At 44.8% G+C, this 17,480-nt stretch overlaps 1 protein-coding gene across 10 annotated transcripts in view; it reads right to left on the bottom strand.

The window, feature by feature from the left end:
* LETM2 (leucine zipper and EF-hand containing transmembrane protein 2) overlaps positions 1 to 17,480 on the bottom strand; it is a 283,485-nt gene that overhangs the window by 247,225 nt on the left and 18,780 nt on the right. For 4 of the 10 annotated variants that reach the window (XM_085633952.1, XM_085633950.1, XM_085633944.1 and 1 more), the window contains exon 2: positions 10,529 to 10,600. The gene's annotated coding sequence lies outside the window, so the exon portion shown is untranslated. Of the gene's footprint in view, positions 1 to 10,528; positions 10,626 to 17,480 lie in introns of all 10 variants that reach the window. The other 6 variants (XM_085633949.1, XM_085633942.1, XM_085633943.1 and 3 more) reach the window with 2 other exon arrangements.

Here is a 17,480-nt window from a genome sequence, read left to right on the forward strand (position 1 = left end):
ATATCAATCGGAAAAGACAAAAGCCCTTGACAATAAGGACCAGTATTGCCAGAATCAATTGCTGGTAGAACTAATGAGAATATTCTTGAAAAATGATCAACCCAGTCCCTTTCATCTATAGCAACCTCCACTCTGGGCATATTACCGTTATCAGTAAGAAATGGGGCTCTAACCACTTTCCAGAAAGTGGTATTGTTATTACTAAAACAGCTCTCATGCAGTTCGTCCCAGAGCTGGTTTTTTAACTCCATTTTCCTTTCTTTTAAGGCACAATTGTAGGCCTTCCTTAATTTGGATATTTCGGCGGGATCCCTCGCCGATTTGCACAGGGCAGATTTTAACTTAGAGTAGACCGTAGTGCATGAGTGGTTAAACCAGCCTCTTTTATTTTGGGTAGATTTGGCCTTTTTAACCGTCAAAGCCCGCCTGATCTCCTCAGTCACAATGCCAAAATTGGCAATAACCTCTGTGTCAGAAACAGACTGGTCAAGGCATTTTATGATGGACAGATATGCCTTAGTGACCACCGTTTTTAGAATGTCAATTGGGTCTACTAGGGCCCATTTTAACGAATAACCATTTAATCTGGACAGTTCTAGATCATTTTGGTCCAGAAGGCTTGGAATTTTAATGTTAGGCCTATTAAAGAGATGTAAGGTAATACTGATAGGGTAATGGTCACTCAGTGCAATCCGATGAATATTGAAGGTTGTATCCCTCCCTACAGCACTGTTAGAAAGCAGGATGTAATCAATAGTAGAATTACATCCTCGCCCGTGAAAAGTAGGGGCCGGGGGAGTATTTAAATCATGCAAACTATTCATAATTCCCATGTCCAGCTTAAAGATAATTTCATTTAAAGAACTGCCTAGAGTGGAGTGAGCAAAGTGAGAGATGGGTTTATCCATCTCATCACTCAAACCACACAAAAATTGATTAGATGCGACACACATAGGCTGATTAAAATCACCGCCCCAGATAATAGTCACCTCTATGGTTTTATCTTTAATGAGAGATGTTATTAGAGTGGAAATGGAATTAATTAATTCCAGAGCCATTCGATCGGTAAGGTTGTTGTAGTAATTGACCAGGAGAAAGCAATATCTTGTTTTTAATGTAAGACTGATGAGCTGGAAATTAGGATCGAGTTTTATAGTCCTAATTTCATCCAGCTCAATCAGATTTGAAATATAGGTGGTTAACCCACCCTTAGCCCTACCAAAAGTTGAGGGTTGGGCAGGTGAAAAGTATGTTCTATAGCCATTCAGGTGTGTAGCTGTTATCTGCCATGTCTCCTGTAAGCACAGGATGTTAAAATTTACGCTAAAACTAGTCCAAACATCATTTCCTAATCTGGAGCGAAGACCCGCTACGTTCCAGAATAGAACCGCTACTTCTGATTTAATTAAATTAGAGTTCTGTGTAACCTTGGGACATAATAGAGGAGTCGTAGTTATCATCGGAGCATCTGCTACTTGGGGGGCAATGTTTGATGGCAGTGGTTGCAAAGACTTGGTATTTAATGCAATTAGGTTTACAGCAGGAAGGCAAAGATTGCTATCTAATAAAGCCTTCCTTAAGCCACTATCTGGGGTCCGCAAATGGCCATCCAAGGAGAGTCAATCGACGTCCTCTAGTCCTCCAAGGGGAAGGAAACGGTTGGAAATATGAAGATTAAAATTAGAGGGCTCTATTTGAGGGCGTAAGTGTGTTCTGCACGATGTTGGGTTCCTGTTTAACGCCTGTGGATAGAAATAAGTCAGGTCATATGCTCTTATAGTAGTCTGATGTGAAATGTGAAACCAACTGACTATATGCGTGATGGTTCTGTAGTCTCTGAAGTTGACAATTATTACATCACCTGGGATGTCCTTTGGACGTGAGCCAACCCACCCAAGTCTACGGACATGTAAAATTTCACCATTAATGTGGGGCGGTAGGGGCCTATTCTTTCTCAACCAATACATTGCTTTGTTTTTTAACTCGTTGTAGCCCTCCCTCTTCCCTGGTTCCAGAACTGGAACCCCTGTCAAAACTATAACATAGGGAACTGCTTCCGGGGGTAAATCTATATGCTGACAGCTAAGACCTTCAATTTTATTCTGTACAGTATCTACAAAAGTGCTGTGTGAATTCAGAGCTGGTAATTTTAGAAGTAGAATTTTTATTACCATGATCAGGCTCAATATTAATATTTTGTCCTGATTTGGGGTTATTAGAATTTAAGGATAGTTGTGTTTTTGTTTTCGTTTGGTCTAGCCCTGGTTGTTTATTATCACTCACTGTTGTCAAGGAAGTATGTGCAATGGTGTTTTGGATTGCTACTGTATTCGAAAGTAAATCTTTTATATGGTCAGTGTTTTGCGCAACAGATTTTTCAATTAACCCTAATCGATTCATCATACCCTTAGCTCTTTCTAAAAGTGAGAGGAGAAGAGATTTTACAAGTATCTCTATTCGTTCCACGATTTCATTAGTCAATAGATCGCAATTATGACATTCCGGCTGGATTTGAACATCGTGTGACTGAGTAACATCGGTAGGGTGAGAAATCATAGGGTTACTATCCTTCTGGGTACACTTAATATTAGCAGGAGGATTTGATTTAGCATGCTTCTTTACTCCCTTCTTCCTCTTCTTTAAAGGGGGGGGGCCTCCGCTAATTATTCTCTTTCCCTTCCTTTGTGGGCTCTCGATGAAGGTAACACTAGTGGACTTTGTCAGGGATGAGCCAAAGGGTATATTATTAGAGGAAGGGTTGACATTAAGAGTGGAGGGAGACGATGGTGAACTGGTACAAGATTGTGTCTCGGGAACATCGTGTCGTGTAAGTACAAGCGACCCGGGGACAAATTGCGAGTTATTTATTAAACACGGTGGAGGCAATGAATGAACCGGGGAAGCAGCCACTTGGATAGTACCAAGCGAGGAGCGTTTGCCCTGCAAATGCTCGGCCGAAAGGCGACGCTCCACCAAGGCAATCTCATTCTCAAGGACTGAAGCAGCCCTTGTAATAAAATTGTCCAGAGTACCTCGAACTGTGCCTCCCAACAATGAGGATCTGCCTTTTAAAGAGCGTGATGTCATAGTGCGCAAATGTAGATGTTATTATGCGCACTTATAAAACGTTTTAAATAACAATATCCAGGACATAAACTGTGTGTGATCACACAGACCAGTATAATATAGTCTCAGTCAAACAGCACAAAATGTCAGGCTATACCTTATGCAGCACAACGCAGGTATTAGGGAGTGGGCCCAGCCCAGCCTCGACCGGCCCCGGACGGCCACAGACGGTCCCGCCCTTGTCCCGGGCTTAGCCCAGCGCCGCCCGCGCGCGTCCCGCGACGCGGAAGGGGCGCCGATCTCTTAAGCGCCTCCTGGCGCGTAACCTGCGACTGCAGCTTCCCCTGCCGCACAGGACGACGGGAGATGCAGTCCGTCCCCGCAAAGCGGCCGCAGCTGGTGATGGCAGTGATGGCGGCGATGGCGGCAGCGGGGGACGAGGAGGCAGCAACCCAGCAAGGCGAAAGGCAGAGGGCACGGAACACAAGGTGAGCAATAGTACAGGCACCCAAAGCGCAACCACGGCGTCTGCCAACAGGAGCCCGCTCTGCCGAGGGGGCGCCGATCTCTTAAGCGCCTCCTGGCGCGTAACCTGCGACTGCGGCTTCCCCTGCCGCACAGGACGACGGGAGATGCAGTCCGTCCCCGCAAAGCGGCCGCAGCTGGTGATGGCGGCGATGGCGGCAGCGGGGGACGAGGAGGCAGCAACCCAGCAAGGCGAAAGGCAGAGGGCACGGAACACAAGGTGAGCAATAGTACAGGCACCCAAAGCGCAACCACGGCGTCTGCCAACAGGAGCCCGCTCTGCCGAAGGGGCGCCGATCTCTTAAGCGCCTCCTGGCGCGTAACCTGCGACTGTGGCTTCCCCTGCCGCACAGGACGACGGGAGATGCAGTCCGTCCCCGCAAAGCGGCCGCAGCTGGTGATGGCGGCGATGGCGGCAGCGGGGGACGAGGAGGCAGCAACCCAGCAAGGCGAAAGGCAGAGGGCACGGAACACAAGGTGAGCAATAGTACAGGCACCCAAAGCGCAACCACGGCGTCTGCCAACAGGAGAGATCGAATCATTCTGGTTAGGATTGCTGGATGCCCAGATAACCTTGTCTCCGACACTCATGATTATTGGATGTCAAAGTCAATTGAAATTAAATATTGAGACTGAAGCCCTAATTTTCCTCTCTACTGCTGTACTCAGAATCTTAATCTCAGCAGCTTGGAAAGATACACAGGCCCCAACCTTTCAAATGTGGTTATCCAGATTTCTAGGTATACATAATGTGGAGGCGGCTCTGTATCAACGCAAGGGAAAAAAATCAAGAGAATTGGGGTTGAAGATTTGGGCACCAGTGGCTGCTTGGCGCACTAGTAGATTGTCGTAATCTTACTGATTTTCAGAATATGGCTATGTCTGTACTCTAATATTTATACCTTCATTAGCTATACGTTCCTTCTCTCTCTCTTTCTTCCTCTGATTGTGGCAGCTGGCACTTTGTTTTATTATACGCATCTCAATTTCAATATCAATATCGACGCCACATCATTCTATGATTTACAATCTCAATTAGACACTAGAAATGTAATTCGTTAACCGACTTCTACATGCCTTGTTCTTGCTTTATTCATATTTTCTTGCTATTTTTGTAATCTGCTTATATCTCATTCAGTTTTCTTATCTAGTCAAAAATGTATTCATATTGTATTGCTATAATGTAACATGAATCCTCAATAATAAATAAAAAAAAAAAAAAGAGAACACCAGTTGCATCGGGGCTCACACCTAAAGGCCTGCCAAATGGATCCTACAATACTTACAGGGTCTCAGAAGACTGAAGTATGGCTATAACTTCTTGTGGCTGACAGAAGTTTCACAACTGAAACTCCCAAAGTGGGAGTTCATTTCTAAAGAAAAAAAAATTAACGGCCTTTAAACCCTGAGGGGTTTCTCCCAGGTTGGGAGGGTGGGGTTCATTATTTTCTTTTCTTCTTCCTCACCACCAGGTTTTTCCTGGTGGTGACAGACAGGGGAAAAAAACATTATAGCATCCACCCTAAATAGGGCAGGCAGCGTAATGTCCTTATTCTGATGGCCCCTACTCCATCGGGCCATCGAGAGAAGTATTCCATCAACAGAGACAATAAGGGCTCCATCAACAGAATACTTAAGGTCTGGCTGTCACTAAATGAGGCAGGCAGACTAATGGTTTGGCGGGCAGGGTAATCTGTTGCATTTATGACAGAGTAGCCTGTTCACATCGGGCCTTAAGCAAGTAATGATCAATACAACAAATATATAAAAGTTTACCAACTTCAATATTTTATATATACTGGTTGTGATACTCAAACTCATTGCCATTGCTGTATTCCACAGTAACACGAAGACATTAGGTTAGCCATTTTTTATCAAGAATCGTAGCATAGCAGGAAAGAGGGTGAGTGTTTGGGGTAGGAAAGAGCATGGCTTTGCCTCAAGGAATACGGTGACACAAAGGGGAGAAACAAGGCTACATGCCAGTCTCCCGTGTTCGCACAACGCTGTGCAAATTCAATGAAAAGCCGGTGGCCTCTCTACCAACTTTGGAAAGTAAATCTGCCACTGTATGAAGAGACAGAAGAAGGAGAGAAACTTGTGAGTGTTTAGTCACAAAATAATTGCTTCCTCTTGTTAAAACAGGATTCTGAGGCACACTGTAATTTGATTTCACTCTTAACAGCATTAGCGGAGTTTGATGCGCTGTTCTGTCTGTCAGTCTGCTCTTGGCAGGACAAGCATGGACACTGGTTTCCATGATCATGTGAGCTAAGTTAGAGCTCTTGGTAACAACACAACCCAGAGAGCATATACAGCCAAGCATGCAGGGGGAGGAATCTCAATGGGAACACAGATTCCATAAGATACCAAATATACTCGGGCTTGATGGGGGCTGGAAACGGCTACCTACCTCGCTTGGCTTCCACTGTTCAGGATGACATGGACAGTCCATTAACCCAAGAGGAAATTGGGGAGGCAATTACCCTCACCTCCTCCGGTAAGACGCCGGGACCGGATGCCCCCCCCCCCCCAGGAATAATAGGCTCTGTACCGTGAGACCCTCATCCCACACCTAACTAACCTATTCCGGGAGGCGGCTGAAAAGGGCTCCTTCCCCCCTGAAACAGATATGGCCACCATAGTGGTCCTTCCCAAATCCCAGCCACCTTCGCCCCGGTGTACGGACTACCATCCCATCTCCCTTGTCAACACAGAGCTGAAGTTGTTCGCCACGGTCCTTGCACAGCGACTCAAACCCCTCTTGCCCACGCTGGTCCATTCAGACCAATGTGGATTTATGCCTTTACGTGGTACCCGACACTGTCTCCGGCGACTGCATTTGGCCCTGGCCCACCGTCACTTGATTACCCCCTACTCAGCGCTCCTTCTTGTAGACTTTGAAAAAGCCTTCGATTCAGTGGATTGGGGGTTCCTGGAGGCAGTTCTTGTCGAGATGGGCTTCGGGCCCCGCTTTCGAGGTTTAGTCCGCGTGCTATATGCTCGTCCGAGAGCGCGTGTCCTGGTGAACGGAGCCCTATCGGAACCCTTCTTGATTGGCAGGGGAACGAGGCAGGGTTTTCCCCTTTCCCCCCTGCTCTTTGCTTTGGTGATGGAGCCCTTGGCGGCCCTGGTGCGCTCGAGCGGACAGGTGCAAGGTTGGGAGTGGCCCAATATGGAACCAGATAAAATCGCCCTTTATGCGGATGGCATCATCATCTATTTGGCGGACCCCACACGATTGGGCCCTCACCGCCTCCAGATCCTCCATTCCTTCGAACGGCCTTCCGGCCTCCGGCTCTACCCCAATAAGTTGGTCCTGGTCCCCTTCCACGTGTCTAGAGAATGTTTCGATTGGCAGTCCAACATCCCGCTCCGTCGCCAATCCTTCAAATATCTGGGAATATGGGTGACTTTACTCCCTGAACTTTGCTGGGCTCTTAATGTTACTCCCCTGGTGAAAAGGGCCAAGGCTGACCCCCAGAAGTGGCAAGCATTGCCCCTGAACACCATGGGGAGAGTTGCTCTTTTCAAAATGATGATTCGCCCCAGGTTCCTTTACATGCTTCAAAACACCCCCCTCAACTTCCCGGGGGCCTGGTTTCTGAAAGCATGACTTCTAGATTCATCTGGGGGAAAGGAAGGCCCCCATGGCCTTGAACGTCTGCAGGATCCCTTCCTTCGATGGGGGTCTGGGGATGACCCATTTATACTTATATTATTTGGCCACGTGTCTGCTATCTTTGCACGATTGGTTTAACGGGGGCTGGTCTGATCCAGCATATAAGCTGGAGCTTGGTGAGATGGGTTTGACCAGAGTTCAGTCGATGATGTATAGGGAGCCTATTCCGTCCCGCAATTGGTGCTGCTGGCCTGGTGTGCCGAACTGCGCCACACCAAGTGGACACACACATTGACCCAGTGCACCCCCCTGTGGCAGGGCACTTGGCTCAAGGAGGTCACCGGACTGCAGGGTTTTCGGTCCTGGGACCTTATAGGTATTTCTCAGCTGGGCGATGTTTGGGTGGGTGATCACATGCACTCTTTCCAAGACCTTCAAACTAGACACTCCCTACACCGTCACAGTTTTACAGATATTTAAAGCTGGGCCATGCTCTTCAAGCACACCTTATGGCTGGTACACGGCTTCCTGACCATAGCCCTCCCGAGGCACAGGTCATGCTTGGGGACCTGGGGAAGAGGGGCATCTCTGGCATCTATCGTACACTGATCAACAATACCCCAACATCTTTAGATCGGTTACGGGCTCAATAGGAGGTCTGGGTGGGTACCCTGGCGGAAGAAGACTGGCGTGACGCCCTTATGGCCCCCAGGACAATTACCGCCTCTGCCAAGTTGCGCATGGTACAGCTTTACTATTTGCTTTCTGCCTAGCTGACCCATGCACGCCTTCACCGTGCAGGACTTCGCCAGACCCCTGCCTGTGATATATGCGGTCACGAACCTGCCGACTTTTTCCATATGGTATGGGCCTGTCCTCGCTTGGCGCAGTTCTGGGGGGACATTGAGGAGGAACTTACCGAAGTATTGGGGTGGGAAATCCCACACGATCCAAAACACGCAATTTTAGGCATTACAGATGGTCTGGACGGGTCTAGGAATGAGAAATTGTTCTATATTACAGCAATGGTGGTGGCAAAAAGAGATATAGCGACTGCCTGGAAATGCCCTGACCCCCCCCCCCCCCCCCCCCCCCCAATGTTGGGCCGTGGAGGACTGGGGTCGACTGGTGCGCTAGGCAGGAGAAGATTATGTATGAGGCACGTGGCTGTCCCAAGAAATATCGAAGGGTCTGGGGGAAGTGGTTGGGATGGATGCTTTAATCTCACCGGGAATGTTCACATGTGTATCATCCCAATTTTATCCACCTTTGTTGAATGGGATACTCAGAACATTGCATACATCTGTTTGTTATTATGGTGTCGTAATGATTGGCTGGGGCTTTCTGTGAAATCAATAAAAATGTGTTTATCAAAAAAAAAAGATACTTAATATAATTCAAAACGTTGTGAGGGCAGAGTTGGGATGCTACCATTGACCTGTAATGCAGCATACCCTGCCCAGAACACTCCACATTTCAGCAAGAAAGCGACAGTAGAGTGTAAATGAAGGAGCAGTGGTACATTTAAAAGCACATGTAAACCACCTATTAAAAAAGGTTGAGCCAACTAAAATCTTGGCATTGTAATGTTTGTACTGGCATGGAAATAAATATCTACTCGTACAACAGGATAGTGGCATGAAATGAGTACTTGGACATTGAGACTCTACTGCTACAATGTGTACTACGGTTTGGCATTGTGGACCTTCAACAGGTTTCATATACATTTCAACAGAAAACTGCCTTTTCCCAAGACTTAGGAGAGTTCTGGTATCATCTGTGTTCATTTGAAAGTTTTGGTGGTAAGATCCAAAGATGTTTGAAATGAGAAATAGATTTGAAAGTGGAAAAACTTTGGGCACCTCCAAAGAGTACTGTAATATAGTTTTTTAACTCCTTTTCTCCTAGTTGTTGGATCTGGTGTGATTCGAGTGGAGTGCCTATCAACCCCTTTCTGGGATTTTAGTCTTTCTAGCAGAGGAAAACCAACTCATTTCTACAACATTCTCAATAAACATTCAGTCTGCCTGAATGCCTTTTTCAGGTGCATGCTTGAGAATGCTACACTGAAAGCCTTCATGGAAGAAGAGGTATAAGATACATCAAGTACATGCACAAACCAATAAAAAAATCCTTTTCAAGCGCAAACATGAGAGTGAAACACAAAGACTTTATAGAAGAAAAGGGATAACATACATCAAAAACATACAGAAACCAATAACCAGTTACAAAGCATAAAGTCATTACCTCAGAATATACTAAACTCTTGCTGAAGAGTAAGAAATGTGACACCAGTCACCTATCACATTGCTATTATGTGGACATGTGAAAATATAATTTGCACAGGCGTATATCACACATCCAAAGGTGAAATCATTTTGGGAAATTATGCTGAATCACTGTTGAGGTGTGATTAAAAGCTTTATTGTCTCCATGTGCACATTTGATTTTAGCACAGACAGCAAATGTGAATCCACCTGTGTCATTCTCAACAACCATTATTTATCCTTATGCCCAGTCAATGCTTATGCACTCTTCCCTTTTGAGTTAATAGTAACACTCCGCTATCTGTTGAATGGTGGATGAAAGCACTGGCTAGAGTGACAATTGACATTATAATCAATTTTCCTACTACTAAAATGAGTATAATAATTAAAGCCTAGTCTTTATCTTTAGGATAGCTAATAATAAATGCAATTGATAAAATAAACCTTTTATCCAATGATTTTAGAGTTAACAACATGAGATTGTTATTTTCATCATGTCATGGACAGGATATGCGAGAGCAATAAAACAATTTTAAAAACAATTTAACAGGAAACTGGCAATGTATCAATTTAGAAAGACAATATAAATTGTATATGCAGACTCTCAAACTGGTACTGCTATCCCGGAATGAATCCTGAAATATTCACTAGCTGCAGCACTGACATTTTCCAGTCTTGCATAAATGGGAAAGCATGCGTAAGAGGTTGCATGAAGAAAGAAATTCAGTTTTTAGTTTCTGTCTCAGGTTTTTATTTAGGTTACTACCCGACTATAAGGTTCATATTCTATTCACTTTGGTACAGCCAGGATACCAGCTATTTGGGCAACTGGTTTCGATCTATATACTTTAACACTGTATTACCAATACATTTACACATACAATATCCAATGTCACTTTTGTACGCCTCTCAAAAGATTTGCAAACATATTATGTATTGCTGGAACTTTGCAGAAGTCTAACCTGCCTATTTTATTTCAGAAAAACAACATTTTCTTTAACCAAATGAAAATAATTTCCCTAATATTCTAAGGGAAAATGTACTATACCTTGATTTCAGGGATAGATGCTGGTAAGTCCATCGTGGTTCAGGTGACTATCCAAAGATCCTCACGCTCCTTCTGACCTCCAAAATACAAATACAACCTGTCACATATGGCCAAAAAAGTACATGGAGACAACATTATTCAATGTCCAAAAATAAGCCATTCCATGCCAAGCGTAAAAAAACTTTTTTGCTGAAGAAACAACGTCCGACGTCTTTCTTTTACAAGACCCCCCCTTGTACACAATGTTCAAGTTCCTTGTGGAACAGGAGTATGTAGATGAGGGATGCTCAGTGATGAAAACATGCAACCTTAAATTTATGGAATGTTTTTACTTTAGAAATCATAAAATGTAAACTATCATTTCTAACCAAACTATCAGTCTTTAGATACGAGTTACAAAGGTGTACACTTCAGAGACAGTAACACAAGCATCATCAACTCATCCAAAGAAGAATCTGATCCTGCCTGTTATTCTGTCTCCAAAAAGAACATACCGATTGGTAATGCCCGCAGCACATTTTTTTTTTACATTTGTTAACTTTTTTTGCCATGGGTATTCCCTTTTGAGTGACGCGGAGTATGTGCCTGGGTAAGTGAAGTGGTTCTACAAGGTGCCCTGTGATGATGGCCTCCCATCAGCAAGGCGAATTTCTAATCTTTCTTCCAGAGAGTTGTCAAATTATGGGTATGGAATTGTGCATCAAATTTACATATTTGGTCTTACATAATGTTTTACATTCACTGATTGTTGGTGTGCATGTGGTTGTCTTATTAAACATTAGCTGGGGTCTAATTTCAAAGAAACACTGTTTTCTGGAGCATATATAAATGCCTAAGCTTAGTCTATCCCAGTAGGTCTGGTCTCACTTCCAAAGAGGATGCCGTACTTTCTGGCATATTTTAACTCCTCCCACCAATGAGGGCCATCCATCTTCTATTTCTTGAAATGACAATGACCAGACAGTTTCTTACATTAGCTTTACTTGAAATTAGTTTACAATATATATATATATGTTCAGTTCAATGATTCTCATTCATGGTCCATGTTTTCCTTCCAGGGCAATACATTCTTTCATCTACCATGCATTCTGTCATAATCAGTGCATCTGACAAAACAGACACCTAGTATGGAACAAGTTTGTAGACGGACACAACCTTCTCATTCTCCTGGACATTTGCTTGCTTGAGCTTTCAATACCTGACCCACTACCACCAATCAGAAGAAAGGTGAGGGGGATATGTAAATAAATAGTAAGGCTTATGATGATGTCAGACACCACAACACATCATAAAGATCTGTCAGCACTGATGTTAGTTTGTATATGTTGTAAAGCAGCACAAAAGAACTCATGGCATTCATCGGTTTACATTTCTGAGAAGCAAACACATTAGAATCTGAAAAGAGGGGACACTGTGGTATCTTAGATGGCAGACTGCTGTGGCATCCTGTCACTGAGCAGAGAATGCAGAGACGTTGAGGGATTCCAGAAGGTGAAATATGTCTGAGGCACTTGGTGCCACAGTCCTTATGAATACAGCACTTAGTAATTACCATACTGAAGGTACCGTCAATTGGCTAAGAAGACATCAAAATGCCTGTTGCGAACCTACACAGTGAAAGTAGTGCCATCTTTGTGGTGAAGAGTGCAGTGTCGAGTTTCAATTCTATTACAGAACATTTGAGTAAACATGTTGACTTCTTTCTCAAAAAGCTGATATCTAAACAAAATGCTTTTTTGACAGACACCACAAATATGATAGCCAAGGTTGAGAGTGTACGTTTCACTAGAGAGACTAAATAGTTAGTAACCCATGATATTGATGCACTGCATACAAATATACCCCAGACTGACAGGATCTGTGTAATGCCTAATGTGAATTTTATGGTGGACTGCATGAGGATCATACTTAGGATTAATATTTTTTGGGGATGAACTCTTCATACAATTGAAAGGGGCCAGCATGGGGGCCACGTGTGCCCCTAGTCTTGCATGTTTATATGTTGCTGATTTTGAAGAAATACACATTTGTAATTAATTCACCCCATTTTCTGAGAATTTTGGGTGTTGGTTTTGTTATAAATTTATGTTTTTTTCATTTGGACAGGGACTGAAGACCTTTGTGCTGGGGTTATTGAATGGCTGAGTCTAGGTGATCCAAATCTGAAGTTTACTAGGACAGGAGGAATGTATACTGGGAATCTTTGGATTGGAATATTAAAGAATGACAAGTTGAACTGGAAAATGAACTATATAGGAAGCCCTCTGACCGGAATACCCTTCTACACTATCAGAGTTTTCACCCCAAGAGCCAAAGAGAGAATATCCCTTTTGGACAGTTTCTGTGTTTAGGCAGTAACTGTAATGGTAGGATGGATTTTGAGAAACATGCAGATATTCTTAGACAGAAGTTGGTTGAGTGGGGTTATCCTAGTGGATTGATAAAGCAATCCTATAAAGGGGCTAAATCATATTAAAGAAATGTAGGCTAGGGAGAAAAAGATGTCTACAGAAAGGATGGTGCATCTTACTAGACAATGTCAGTAACCAACTCAAATATCTTATCAATAGGAATTGCCATTTGTTAAATAATGAGCGCAAAACAATGTGGCAGAAACCCCTATGGGCATACAAGAAGAACAAAAGTTTAAGTAATTGGTTAGTACACACATATATGTAGAAACCAATACTGGCAAAGTATAATAAAATCTTTTAGATATTAAGGAAGTGGTGGGCAATTTTAAAGGTGGGACATGTAGTTTCTGCAAGTTCACATTAGGGGGGTTCTGTGGTTGAGTGCCAAGGCAGAAAGGGGAAACTTACATCGCATGCAACACAACGCATATTATTACAATGACCGCGTTGTAACAACATATGCTATTACAATGCTAGTCAGAACAACGACTTGCTCTAGGGGTCTGTTGCACAGACTGGAGTTGGAATAGTAAATTATACTATTCCAACATCCAGTGACCCCCCTAGAGCAAGTCGTTGTTCCGACTTGCGTTGTAGTGGCATGCGTTGTTACAACGAGGTCATTGTAATGACCGCGTTGTAATGGCATGGGTTACAAAAGCGTGCGCTGTAACGTGGCATATTCGGCAGAAAGTACCGGACCAATTTCTTAGCTAATTATAGGTGCAAGAATGTTGTTTACTTACTCATATGCCCTCGTGGCAAGGGGTTCTTAGGTGAACCAGGTTGTGAATTCAATGTGAACATATATCTGCAATTCGCACTAAAAGGAAGGGTGCCCCGTTGGTCGATCACTATTCAGCCCTCAGGCACAATAAAAACGATATCAAGTAGTACATTTTGGAAAAAGTATTGCTTTCCCTTCGGGGAGGTGATATTGTTCGCAAGAGAAAGCTGCCTAACAGTATCTTATGTCTTTTTTCATGACATAAAACAGTAGCTTAAATATCAGAGAAGAATGGGAGGGCCGGATTAGGCAATAAGATTTTTTGCATTGTAAGCAGACGGCGTGCCTCTGTACGTTAAGCACCCTGGATAAAACCTTGACCCCCCCTAATTCGGAAATTCACGCGGTTTGGAGGTCTCGCGGGTGTGTGCATCAACTGCAACAAATCGAAAATATTTCAGCTCGCGCTGGCCACTGAGAGACTCCAGCCGGAGTAACCTCTCAGCTGGATTGATGGCCCAGTGAGGTATCTGGGGATTTGGTTTAGTCAGGATGTAGACAAACTATGGCGCTCTAACTATGGCAGACTCATGGAGTTGTTCGGAGATCCGTTTGCCGAGATGGGAGAAGCTGCCGATGGTTATCCTTCCCAAGTTTTTGTACATGTTTATCAACCTTCTGATTCCCCTCTGCAGTGCCTTTAGGCATAGATTAAGATCGAATTTAATATCCCTCACCTGGGGTGGTAAGCAATCCAGGATTTCTTGGAAAGCACTAACGCTACCTTTTGAGCAGGGTGGATTGGGTGCACCTGATATGGAGCTTTATTATCTCTGCTCACAAGCACAGTTTAGTTATCGCTGGATATACCCTACACAATTCATGGCACATACCACATCGGAACACGATCAAGCGGCGCCAACGCCGTTGACCACAAACATTTTTAAACCTCAATCCAGACCTCGTGCAGGGTGGACACGATTGGCTGCACGATCGGGGTCTGGCACGGATTGAGACGCAGGTCGGGACTAGAGATGTTATATGCACCTTCTATAACACTACTAAGAAATCCCATGCTGTCATTCACGGCTGACGCGGGGGCTTGCACCAGGTTAAAATAATTCTGACTTGTGACAATGGAGGATGGATTTCCAGAGGACACATTTGTGGAGCAGGACATAGTGCTCGAGAGGGAAGGGATGGATGCTCTAGATAGCCTGACATATTATCAACTTTGCAGGGCCCTGCGTGCATACTTCTTCTCCTTCTCGGTGGCGCATCCCCCCTCCCCCCATATTTCAGTTGCTGGAGGACTTTCTGACTAACCTCTCGCCCGTAGGCTATTCGCATGACTAAATGGGGCAATGCAGCGCACGGCTCCGGTCTGTGTCACTGGGGCGTGACGACAGTGGGAGGTACAGTTGGGCACACCCATAACGGAGGAACAGTGGAGGTTTTGGTGAGCACAGGTTCATAAGTCATCCCCCAACTATAGGCTGCGTCTGATCCATTTTAAGTTCTTCCATAGGCTATACAAAACGCCAGAGTGGCTGCATAGAGTCAGATTGAGAGAGGAGGCAAGATGCGAGATGTGTCGTGCATGCCCTGTGTCCTTTCTGCATCTGGCCTGGGATTTTTTAAAACACTGAAGGTGATGCCTGGAGATCCGCGTAAAGCGTTCACCTTTGATTGGACTGCCGGCAATGTGCCTGCGGAGAATAGGAAATTAGTATCTATGCTCCTACTGCTTACTAAGCGCAGAATTGCTATGTACTGGGGTCGCTGGCTGGCCCCATGTAGGGCAGACTGGCTCAAAGATGCTGTGTTCTGTAATGGACAGCTAACCACATACTGGGAACTCATGCCAGAACGGATGCGCCCCAGAGATATCTGGGAACCGCTGCAGAGATATCTCCGTATGAGTGAACAGGATGAGAGTGGTCCTCCCCCCTCGGACCAATATATGTAAGCAGGATCTTGGGCAGAAAGCCGCATAGGATGGGTGACTATCAAGTAGCAATAGAGCTCTGCAACTAAGAGGAGACCGGCTCCCCTCTCTTTTTTTCCTCCTTTTCCTTCTTCTTCCTCCTCCTCCTTTCCCCCTTTTATATCAGCTGTTAGAACGTACCAAAATAAGGTAATTGATGCCAGCTGCCCTGGCGGTGGGCAAATGTATATTTAACTTGTCACTTGATGAGTATACGATTTAACAATATTATGTCTTTTGATGCCAATACCATATGTGTAATGAGCAAAGCCGCTTATTTGTATACACAGCTGATTTTCAATAAAATATTATTTAATAAAAAAAAAAAAGATTTTTGGGATTATATGCGCTTTAATTTTAGTTGCATTAACTGATCATTAATAAAGTCGTTTTATGGCCCTCTGTAGGGTTTCGTTTTAATTCCTCTATCATAATAGTTATCATGGTTCTTATAGATTAACTTTTTATATTTTTTATTTTTCTTTATTGATTTTCAACCGTAGTAACTTCCCCCCAGCACAGTCACACAGAGCGACTTTACACAGTGTCTTTGTGCATGGTGTATACAACATAAGACGGCATTTTCATGTCCATTAAGTTTGCATTTTGCAGCAGCATTTAACCATTCTGTCTGCTTCGCTCCTTTCTGTGATATCTAGCCTGGCCAGTAGCAGTTCAGACTCTGTAGGTTATCATAACCAGGCTTCCGCACCTCTTTATCTGGGAGGCGTGTCTGTGTCCGGCGTGTTCGTCCCATCTGTGCCGCCCTGTCTGAGGTAAGCCACGAAAGGTCCCCAAATATCTTTATGTCGTGTAGCTAGGGGCATCATATCCCAATATGCTGTCAGCAGCTCCTGGCAGTGTGAAATGTCCGCAATCCAGGCCTGCGCCGTCGGAACTGGCTACCTCCCCCAGTGCATCGCCACCCTGCGCTTAGCTAGTAGCAACAACACCGCAGTGAGTCGCCACTGTGCCTTCCACCATGAAGCCCAAGCGGCAAACGGTAGGGTTTGGCAGAAGTGTCTCCCTGGTGATAGTACTCACTGCAATGCACACCGCTGCACAGAAGGCCGCTATCTGAGGGCAGGACCACGGTAGGTGCAAGAAAGTGGCCTCCAACCCACAGCAGTGCAAGCATTGCGGGTCTGCTGTTAATCCTATTCTGTGAAGTTGTGTTGGTGTACGGTATGTTCTGAGCAGATAGTTAAAGTGTATTAGTTGCAGTCTGCAATTCGGAGACGCAGTTGCGTGTATGTATTCTAACGCTGTATGCGTGGGCGGGGGAGCGGGGAATGTGTTGAACACCTCACAACAGTGTGCTCTGATTAGGTAATATAGCAGTGCGTCCGAGAATGCCAGCGATCCTGCGCCCATGACGGCAAGGCTGGGCGCAAATTCGCCCCCTGTGTATATATCCATAAATTTCTTAATGCCGCGCATCTGGCTGCCCCTTTGTCCCGCAATCTTTGGGTGCTTTATAGAGTTGGAACACCATGGTTTTCAGTGGCAGGGGTATTGATTGATCGTCCTCGATCGCTAAGTGTGGCTGGAATGGGGTAGGATGAAGCCAGTAATGCAAAAACTGCGCTTGAGCGCATAATGCGTATAGCTGCATGTCTGGTGCTCCTAGACTGCCACGCCTGGCGGGCAGTGTCAACCTTTCATAAGATACCTTCGGCTGCTAACCTGCCATGTAAGCGTAATGAGGTTGGATCGGAGTCTTTTAAAGAATTGAGCCATGAGGGGGATCAGTATGTTTACAAAGAGGTACAGAAACATCGGCAGTATGGCCATCTTGGCAATAGCTATGCGGCCCGCCAGAGA

The sequence above is a fragment of the Triturus cristatus genome, chromosome 11 (genome assembly GCF_964204655.1).
Source record: "Triturus cristatus chromosome 11, aTriCri1.1, whole genome shotgun sequence".
NCBI classification, from domain to species: Eukaryota; Metazoa; Chordata; class Amphibia; order Caudata; family Salamandridae; genus Triturus; species Triturus cristatus.